We start from the raw sequence: 10,308 nt of genomic DNA, 5'->3' as shown, positions 1-10,308 counted from the left end.
CTCCAATAATTTGATCTTGTGCATGATGTCTCCTTACATACTTTGCTAATACAAGTTCCTTGCCTTTTGAGTGAGTTCTACTGTACTCATTTTGAGTTTCAACTTCTGGTTCTAACTGATCTAATAGTTTCTCGGGTCCTTCAGACTCAGTAGGCATTGGCTTAGTAGCATCTAAATGTGACTCAAGTTCCTACAACTTGGTTTTAACTTCTTGCAATTCGGTCACTAAAGACTCAAGAGTAGAAGTTTCCTGATTAATAGATGTATCTGGCACTCTATCAAGTTCAATGAAAACAAATCTCCTATAATCTAGTAGTTTATTTTTGCTTTCTTCTTCAATCCTTTTTGTAAACTTAGTCCCAAAAATATTCCTTCATCACCCTTCACATCAAATTTTCCTTTTCTAGATTTTTCCAAGACGTAACATTTACTTCCAAATACTTTTAGGTAACTTACATTGGGTTTATAGCAATACCATAACTCATAGGGGGTTTTGAATGAGTCCTTCTTCAATTGTACTTGGTTCAAGGTATGAACTGTAGTGCTAATAGCTTCCTTCCAATATTTGATAGCAATGTTCTTTTCAATCATTAGAGTTCTTGCACAATTCATGATAGATCTATTCCTCCTTTAGCTATTGCATTCTACTCAGGAGTTCTAGGAGCTTATACCTATCTTTTGATTCATCTTTTAATGCAAAAGTTGTTGAATTCATGGGAGATGAATTCACCACCTCTGTCTAATCTCAAACATTTCAATCTTTTCCCTATTTCCTTTTCTACTCTAGCCAAATACTATTTGAACTTCTTAAATGCTTCTGATTTCTTTCTCAGATACAATACAGTCATCATTTTTTCTTACATAAGAGATAAGTGCCATCTTATCTTCCTCATCATTATTAGATTCATCTTTTACAGCAATTTTAAAAATTTCATCTTCACTATTGTCAGAATCCTTAGAATCCTTATCCATGAAACATGTTTTCTTACCTTTGTCCTTGAATGATTTGAAGTCTTTCTTGCCATTATACTTGTGACCTTTCTTCTCATCCTTTTTTTTCTTTGTTGGGCACCTAGTAGAAATATGACCAGTTTCCTCACGTGAAAAATAGATCAAAGGAACCTTACCTTTGTATTTTCCTTTGCCTCTAGAATATTTCCTTGCAAGTAGAGCTTCAACCACCTCAAGATCACTATTAGAACTCTATTATAAGTCTTCTTCACTTTCTGACTAAGAATCCTTTATCATTTTTCCTTTTTCTTTGAGTGAAAGCTTGGCTTCAAATGCTGATTCAATGTTCTTGGAAGCTATAACATAGTTGTCATAGTTATCTAGATCAAATGTAGTCAATCTTCCTACTATGGCCTCTAAATTTATCTTATGATTTACCTCACATCTTCTTTCTTGAATTGAAAAAACTCTAATTGCATAAATGGGAAGTAATGTTCTAAGAACTTTACTTGCAACTATTTCTTCTTTGATATATCCTCGAGAAGCCTTGATTGCACTGACACTTGGTTTGACTCTTTCAACATACTTGGCTATGTTCTCATCTTCTCTCAGGCTCATCTAATCAAATTGTCCACTAAAATTTTCTACTTTGGTTCTTGTCACATTATCATCAACTCCATAGATATCTTTTAGCTTGTTCCACATAGCAAAGATAGTTTTGCAGTCCTTGAGATCATCAAATTCTTCATAGCTTAGGGTAGATGCAATGTCTATCATCACACTACTACATTTGGCCTCATCTTTCTACCAAAATTTTTGACCATCAACTAAAAAAGTTTAAGTTGGTCAAAATGTAGAAGACAAAATTTTTTTTTTTTACATTTAAGCCCTGTGTTGGTTGAAATTTTGACCAACACTTATAGGGAAAAATTTGTTGGTCAAAATTTTGACCAACATGAGGCTTAGATGTATTTTTCACATGCATGGGATCATTCACATGTTGTTGGAGTTGGGTGCCATTACCAAACAAAAAATTGATGCTCTACCCTTGCTTGCTCACGACTTGACAGGGATAGTAGCAATTTCTTAGATATATCAAGGGTGAAAGATTACTCTTGTCACTGGATATCTATAGATTAAAAGAGGGTTTATATCAGCGCAAATTGCCAATTATCATGCAAATGCAAGGAGGTTTAGGAAATTAAAAACTATCATAGAGTTAAATCAATACTAAGTCATCCAATAAGGTAAAGATGCTTGGAGTACAGTAAAGTAGAGAACTTAGTTTGAAGCTAAATCTCTCACAAGTAGATGGTATTGATGCCAATGTAGTTTCTTAGTTTTTTTGAGATTGATATAATTTTAATTTTTGATCCTTTGTTTTCTTTGTATTCATAACAAAAACAAGAAAGGCTTCACAAGATGGAGGTGAAAAGAATATATTTACAATTATATGATGCCATGGAAGCACTAGTTCACATCTGTAGAGATGGTTGTCGCACAATAGGATCCCACAACAAAGACCTAGATAATACTATGGGACCCTGAAATTTCCCAGCATGCAAAGGCCTTGAATCTTTAGTTAGACATTTTTCTAGGTGCAAGACATGAGTCCCTGGTGGATGTGTTCACTGTAAAAGAATGTGGCAACTTCTTGAACTTCATTCAAGAATGTGTTATGAGCTAGATGTCTACAAGGTTCCTTTGTGTAGGTACAAATGGGACTTTTTTATTAAATGTACAATTGATATTATTACATTTTCTAGAAGCATACTTCTTTTTGTTATAGATGATCAAAGTATATCTTCATGCAGGCATTTTAAAGAAAAAGTGAAACAACAAAGCAAGAAGGATGAAGTTAAATCAAAGCTGCTAGTGAGAAAAGCACATGCAACTAAAAGAGTTGTCAATGCCTTTTCATTAGCTGACACTGTATAAAGATTAGCTTTCTTACAACACTGTACTAGTTTCTTGTATTATAATTTTTTTACCAATTTAGGTTTTGGCTTCATATGAGTCTTTTCTAATTTTACAATGTGCCAAATTGAGTTCAATATTTCCCACTAACTCAAAAGATGTAGAGATAGTATCTTGGCTATCTTGGAGATTCTTGTGTTAATAAAAGCTAGATGGCATTATGAGAGGCTATTTTTATCTAATAGTTCATTTCTTATAGTTTGTAGCAATTGATTATCATATATTCAATCAGAAGAAACCAGTCTTTAGAGAACTGTACAAATTTATTTCGGCTATTCGTGTTTGAATGTCAAGCTCTAAATTTTTTTGTACTTAACAGGTGGTACTGAAACAAATACCCTGAATGTCCATGGGCACTGTGGATGACAATGGCTTACATTGTTTGTTGTGCATTGTAAGAGTCGATGATGATAATATCAGCCCTATAAGTAGTCCTATCAATAAAACACTAACATGGTTGATCCTTATACATTGCACCTAAGCTAAGAACAAGTGGCCAACATATTTGCATTAATTTTTAGTTGATTACAGCATGGTGCTTAAACCATCGTGCTCCAAATCTAGGATATTTTCTGTATTCAAATTTTTGGTATTCCTTCTGTTATATGATTAATGTATTTTATTCTTTTTCCTTTGGTTAAAATGCCAATAATAGGGTGTCAGCACATATGATTACATTGTTGCAATGAGGGAGCAAGAGCAACAAAATATGGGAGGAGCACAAAGCCCACAAATGTTAATGACAAGTTCAGTGTTAGGATTGAGTCACTCAAGTTCTATGAGTGCATTACACCATGGGTCTTGGTGTACTCCATCATGCCTTTTTGTAGAGGGCCAGGTATGAATCTACAATCTTTGAGACAAATGCAATGTGCACATGTTATTCATATTTTATGTCAATAGATCTATATAACTTACTACACCAGTTTGGCAATTTGCAGTTCTTTGTTTGCCAAGAGATAGTGTCATGCCATCCATCAAGGTAGATAATCAAAATATAAAGAGGACACCCAATGAACAAACAATGCAAAAGAATAAAGGATCTATAAAGATTAGCCTTTGGGTACTGGCTCAAATGAATGTAGAAGAAGTTTCAAGGATTGCTACACAAGTAAGGAAAAACACAAAATTTGTATGTTCTATATCCAAGCAAAAAGGCATGCTAGTGATAGAGACATATAGTAGTTTGGAAAGCAACAACAGAGATCTAAGCACAAAGATCTATTCTAATTTTGAAAATCATAGACAAATGAATAAACGTGGTAGATCACAATTAGCTCTCCAAGCGGTAGGCAATAAGCCTCTATTTCCCATTGTGACTAGTAATTCAACAATGCTTTTCAAACCTCTAATTTTTTCATCTAGCACCAACCTTAGGAGCCTTCTAGGTGATCTATGTTGTTTAAATCTCTATCAAATATTGTTTATTTATTTGTTTCTATTGTTAGTCCCAATTGTAGGGACAAATTTATCAATTCACTCCTTGTACCATAGTTATCCTAGTATAGCCATGACAGTAAAATAGTGAAGGTTGAACTTCTTTTGAGATTCTCATGCATTGCTCTGAATACATTCTTGTCACATTAAATGAATAGACAATTATTGTTGCTAAGAACACATTTTCAGTCTACTAGTCTTTTGTTTGTTTATGATCCATAGTGTTAGTTTATAGTTAATAAATTATAATATTAGCTTAAACCTTATTGTGAGTTGTTGGACAACTCACACCCTCCTACTTGTGTAACCTTGAATCAAGGAGCCATGAGAATAGTTGTCCCTAGATTGTGAAAATTGTTGGTCCTAACAACATTTCTAAAATAAATATCAAGTTAGCCACTTTCTATTTCAAGGACGACCCTAGCAGCTTGTGTTTTGGATTCAATAGCAAATTAGGCTTTAATAATCTTCACAGAGCATTTATTCCTTCTATATTGGTGATTGATTTAGCCTTATGTAGGGCTTACTCAATCTCATTTAGCATACTTATTCATGTCTATTTAGTAACTCTACTTATTCATGTCTATTTAGTTCTGTTAATTTTATCCAATTTATCAAGGCACTGATTTGTATATGCTCTTATGGAAGCTACCTGGTAACCCCAAATTTAAAAATATTAGGAATTGACCTATAAGGCAAATACATTATTATCTGTAATGCAATTTTTTGTCATCTTTTATGTTGCAACTGAAGTAACCTTGATTTTGATCCATCACAGGGAGTCATCATGGAATGAGAAAAATTTATTCACTAGGTGTGTGGATGTACCCCTGACTCAAAAAGGAGTAGAAGAGGCTATTGATACTAGAAAAAGGATTAGAAACATTCTAGTTGATCTAATATTTACTTTTGCATTGGTTCAGGCTCAAACGACTGCTATGCTTGTGATGAATTAGCACCATAGGAAAAAGGTTTTTTAGTCAAATCTTTACTTTATGTTTATGCCAACGTTAACTACTTTGCTTCTATATATATGCAAGGGCAGGTGTTTAAGTGGTTATTACTTGAGTTCAGTATCAATTCTTAGGAAATTTAAATTCTATATCCAACAAGAGTTGACAAATGCATAGATGGAGTTTTATTCATTGAGAAAAATGAGGGGGTGATTTTATTAGATAAATTGCATTTGGTAGGAGCCTTCTGAATTTCCAGTTATCCTTTTTTTTAAGGCCTTCATATTCCTAAAAAGGTTATTGTGGCCATTGCTACTCAACCAATTTCTAAGCCACTGCTCAATAGTTGACTTGTAAGTTTCTAACATTTTGAGCAGTTTTTTGAATGTTTAGAGCTATAGAGGCCGGTATCAAACCTCTTACCTTTGGTTAAAGCTAGAAAACTGTGTGCTTACATGGGATTCACCGAACACCTGGTTCAATATGATTTGTGCATCTTAAAATCTTGAATAATGTCAAGATTTTCCCATTTTATTTGGAATATGCATTGGGTTAATATAATTACATCCTTCTATAATCACCATGTGTTCACAATTTGCTGGTCAATTGTCATGATAGACTTGAACTTGAGTATCATCTCAAAGCCGTGTGTTTATTGTTTTTAAAAATGATGATTATACAATTTGTATAAATTTATAGGTCCTTTTAATGAAAACAAGAATAAAATATTAGATTCATTTCTTTGGAGGTAGTTGTGAAATGACTATCCCAGGTAGGCTGAGGTGTTTAGGATGTCATTCTAGTTCTTAAATTCAAATTTATTGTTGTGGTTTCAGTAGCACATCTATAATATGAGTGATTAGGTTTGGATGTCAATATTTATATAATGACTTGTTAAAAAGGACTAAAGCTTGAATTCTGTTTGATGCAGGTACCAATAATAATACATAATGAGAGTGAGCAGGCCAAGGCGTGGAGCAAGATATTCAGTGAAGATACTCAAAAACACTCTATTCCAACCATAACAGCTTGGCAACTCAATGAGCGCATGTAAAAGCTTAATGCTAACAATTCTTGGATAATAATAGTTTCAAACTGTGTATAAAATAATTTTATAATGATTACTCCATAAATGTTGACTGCAATGCAGGTATGGAGAATTGTAAGGCCTCAACAAATAGGAAAGAACTGATAGATATAGAAAGGAGAAAGTTCATGAATGGTGTCGCAGTTATGACATTACTCCCCCAAATGGTGAAAGCCTTGAAATGTGCACAGAACGTGTTGTTGCCTACTTTAAGGAACAGGTGTGGTACATTTTTATGAATCAGATATGCTGCATTTATTTTGTTATAAATGTTCTTTTTCTAGTGGTGTGTGGATATATTATGATTGGTTTATTTGCTAGGCTTTCAAATTTTGTATGACTGCTAGTCACAAAACAAGTAAGTTGCACATATCCATCTTCTAAATCTGATATGTTCTAAGAGATATCAAATCCTTATGAAAAATGATCTTTTCTTGTTTACATTTATTGTAATGACTAATTAAAATATGTTATACTACACATGTAGCTGATGTTATACATAAAGCTTTCATATACTTTTCATAGTGCTACTTTCTTAGGAAGACTTTTATTTATATGGTTGTTGTATGTAATATCCCCTTTCTATAAATGCTTGAGCATTTGCTCTGAATCAAAGATTCCAAGTAGAACAAGAAGTAGAATAGAATGTGTAACATCATGTACTTGGTCCTGCAACATTTTAGGAAATCTTTGACACATAATCCACAAATAGATCTTTCTTATTTGCAATATTAAAGCATATATCATTCCAAATAGGATTGGGATGGTTAATTTAATCATATGGAATACTGAATTTGTTAATCGAGTTCAACTATAGGAGAGGTAGGATAAGGGGCATATTAGGGTACCTTAATCAATCGTCTACCCTAGGTCCAAGAGAAAATGCCATCACTCTTGGTTTCCTATGGCCGTTGCCATCCATACAAGTGGGTGTACCTAGTGAAAAATCCATATCCAATCATTCCTCTACCTAAGGCCCAAGAGTGGATACCATCCCTTGTGGCCTCATGTGGCCCTTTACCATCCATTTGAGTGGGTGTACCTAGTGAGGAATCAATAGCCATTCCCCTCTTCCATAACCACCCTTATCCTCGTTCCTATGATTAAAGTTCCTTAAAGTAATGGCCAAAATGGTAAGGATATGAGAAAATTGCAATAGGATTTTATGCTTTTCCTTTCAGACTAAATAAGTTTTTCCCATCTATCTGAAGAATCAGCTCTATTATGTTAAAGTTGGGAATACCTCCATTATGGGTAGGTAGGAAAATAATAATTTTGTATTCATTTGATATAATTTCATAGTAAGAAAGAATTAGGTGTTAATATTTTACTACTTTTCCCCATACAGGGAAAAGTTTCGAGAACAACCTTAAATAAGTCTATGCCCTGGTCAACAATCATTTAGATCTTTTTGATGGCATGTGCTTCATACACAACATTGATAGTGGTTACATATAATGTTGCAAGAAATGTACTAGTTGACCATAATAGGTTTATAAAAAGGGCAAAAGATGCTAAGAAAGTTAGTTAAAGTATACAACCTATCATAAGCATCTAGGAATTTTTGTTCCCATGCTCAGATCTGTGAGAATATTCATAGTCTAGATGCACAAAAGCCTGTTCTATGTCAAGAAGAGATTCTAATTTTTCTTGAAGTGCTTCTCCAATGTCATGAGCATCTTGTAAGGGCATATCACTGGGTAGCACAATGTCAACTTCAACAAAGAAATGAGACACAAATGTGTAAGCTCTGACGATATCAATATGGCATATGTCTTTGTGATGATTCCAACAGAGATATGTCAATTTCTGCAAATAATTAGGCAACGCTGTTTTCCCCACCAAAGAATTCACATTCTCTAAAACTATGCTTGACCATGTCCTGATTGTAAAGAGTGCTAACTACACAAAAGACCCACTATTAGGTTTAATATTTCAAATTATACACATTAATATAAACTTGAAGTATACTTGGCATCTGCTCAGAGGAAGCCTGGTAATCTGTATTTTGGCTTTAGTGATCACAAGATTATACATCCTTCTTGCTACAACCACCACACAAATAACTTGATAGACACTAATGATCAAGTTTAAATAAAAAATAATACATCCTCTTCATTATTGTGCATGCCTCTAGTTGTTATTACTCACTAGCATTCTAAATGATTGTTATCAGTGTTACCATCTATAAAGACAAAAGTCTGTATCCCTATATGTACATACAAAGAGAGGTTAGATATGGTAATCCTGAAGGAGCCAACTAGTATTATTTGTAGCCATGTGTTCTAAATACATTGTATACATACATATGCCTTGTAGTAGTTGTTACTATAATCTCTAAGGAAATTAAACCTCAATACTATTCTAAACAAATAAGATCTCCAGAATCAAGTAATGCAAATGGTCACATCTACTTGGACTCTTTAAAACAACTACTAATTAGTGGAAAGTGGAAACATATTCTATGTTTGATGTGGGTTATACAAGTTAGCTAAGAGCACATATATAGACATTATTTGGCTTTATTAACTACATAGGCATTATTGTAGAAAATCAAAATGTGAAGTATCCTATGTTACAGTGTAAAGTAAAAGGTCAGAGAAGTGCTTACCACTATTGCTCCACTTGGATCAATCCACCAGTAAAATTTACTTCCAAGAACTACAGCGGTGAGACCAATTGAATTGGTGATGACATGAAAGAAATGATCTTGGGCATATGCCTTTACTATCTCATTTGTAAAAGTCTAGCAATAGATTAGAAGGACAAACTTCACAATAGTAACTGAAACCATAATTCCAACAACCCAGAACCACCTATGTCCTTCAAACAATACATCTCAGTTCTACATAATTTAGGAATGAAGTTGGTGTAAAATTATTACTTATATGTAATATGAAAAAGTAGCTCATTTAAAAGACAATACACTAATGATGGAACAGATGGAAAAGAGTAGAAAAAAAGCATAATATTTGGTGCAGAACAAAAACATACTCCATATCACATTTAAGCTCAATATTTTACAGCTCCAAAATAATGATAAGAATAAACAAGTATAAAACTGAACTTTTAGGACAAGAAAGTATACCTTCATTTTGTTCACTTTTGCATCATTGGCAAACCATGTAAATCAGGCCAAGTAAAACTCAACATCAAGGATTTCTATGAGTATTTTCATTTGTATTCACTTATAGAATTTTGGCAAAAATAGAAAGCCAGAGCTCAAGCCACTTATACCATGTAATTCCTTCAAAAATGGTGAAGGGGGTTTACTAATCCAAAATATCAACACTCACCTGATGATGTTGTATTTAAGAACATACATATGGCCTCCAACACTTGAATATTATTTTAACTTAGCAAAACCATGGTTTTTAAAGGATTTAAATCATGAGCACAAAATTGTATCTATGGTTATAATTATGTCCAATAAAATATATTGTATATGCAGTAATAGGATACAAAGCTAAACAAGTGACCAAAAAAGCATATAATATATCTTCCATTTTCATGAAAAGTTCAAATCATCATGAGAACCATTAGGGGGAAATAGATATCTTGTTCTTAAATGTATATCCTTGAATGGTGAATTTACCTTTGAAACAAGTTGTTGAATATACTCTAACACGATCTGCAGTCCCAATGTAACCATAAATGAGGCAAAAACTAGAATTCCTTGCACATAGAGCATTCTATTATGAATTAATCCTAAATTAGTGTTGGACAATTCACAATGCTCATTCTTTGAGAAATTAATATAGACCATGATAAAAAGAATATGAACATTCACACATCAATGAGTAACCATAGCAATAGAAAACACAAACTACAATGAACAATGTAAAACAATTTCTTACACTAATCAAGAATATAATTCATCTTCAGTTATATTGATATCTACTA

The 10,308-nt window shown here is 33.2% G+C and overlaps 1 pseudogene; it reads right to left on the bottom strand.

The window, feature by feature from the left end:
- Positions 1–7,959: 7,959 nt before the first annotated feature.
- Positions 7,960–10,096, bottom strand: LOC149577099 (metal tolerance protein 11 pseudogene; annotated as a pseudogene).
- Between the last annotated feature and the right edge of the window lie 212 nt (positions 10,097–10,308).

This window comes from Cupressus sempervirens, chromosome 1, assembly GCF_028749045.1.
Source record: "Cupressus sempervirens isolate cs-2001-9-10 chromosome 1, ASM2874904v1, whole genome shotgun sequence".
Taxonomy (NCBI): domain Eukaryota; kingdom Viridiplantae; phylum Streptophyta; class Pinopsida; order Cupressales; family Cupressaceae; genus Cupressus; species Cupressus sempervirens.
The sequence above is the reverse complement of the archived record's forward strand: the minus strand, read 5'-3'. Positions and strand labels throughout refer to the sequence as shown.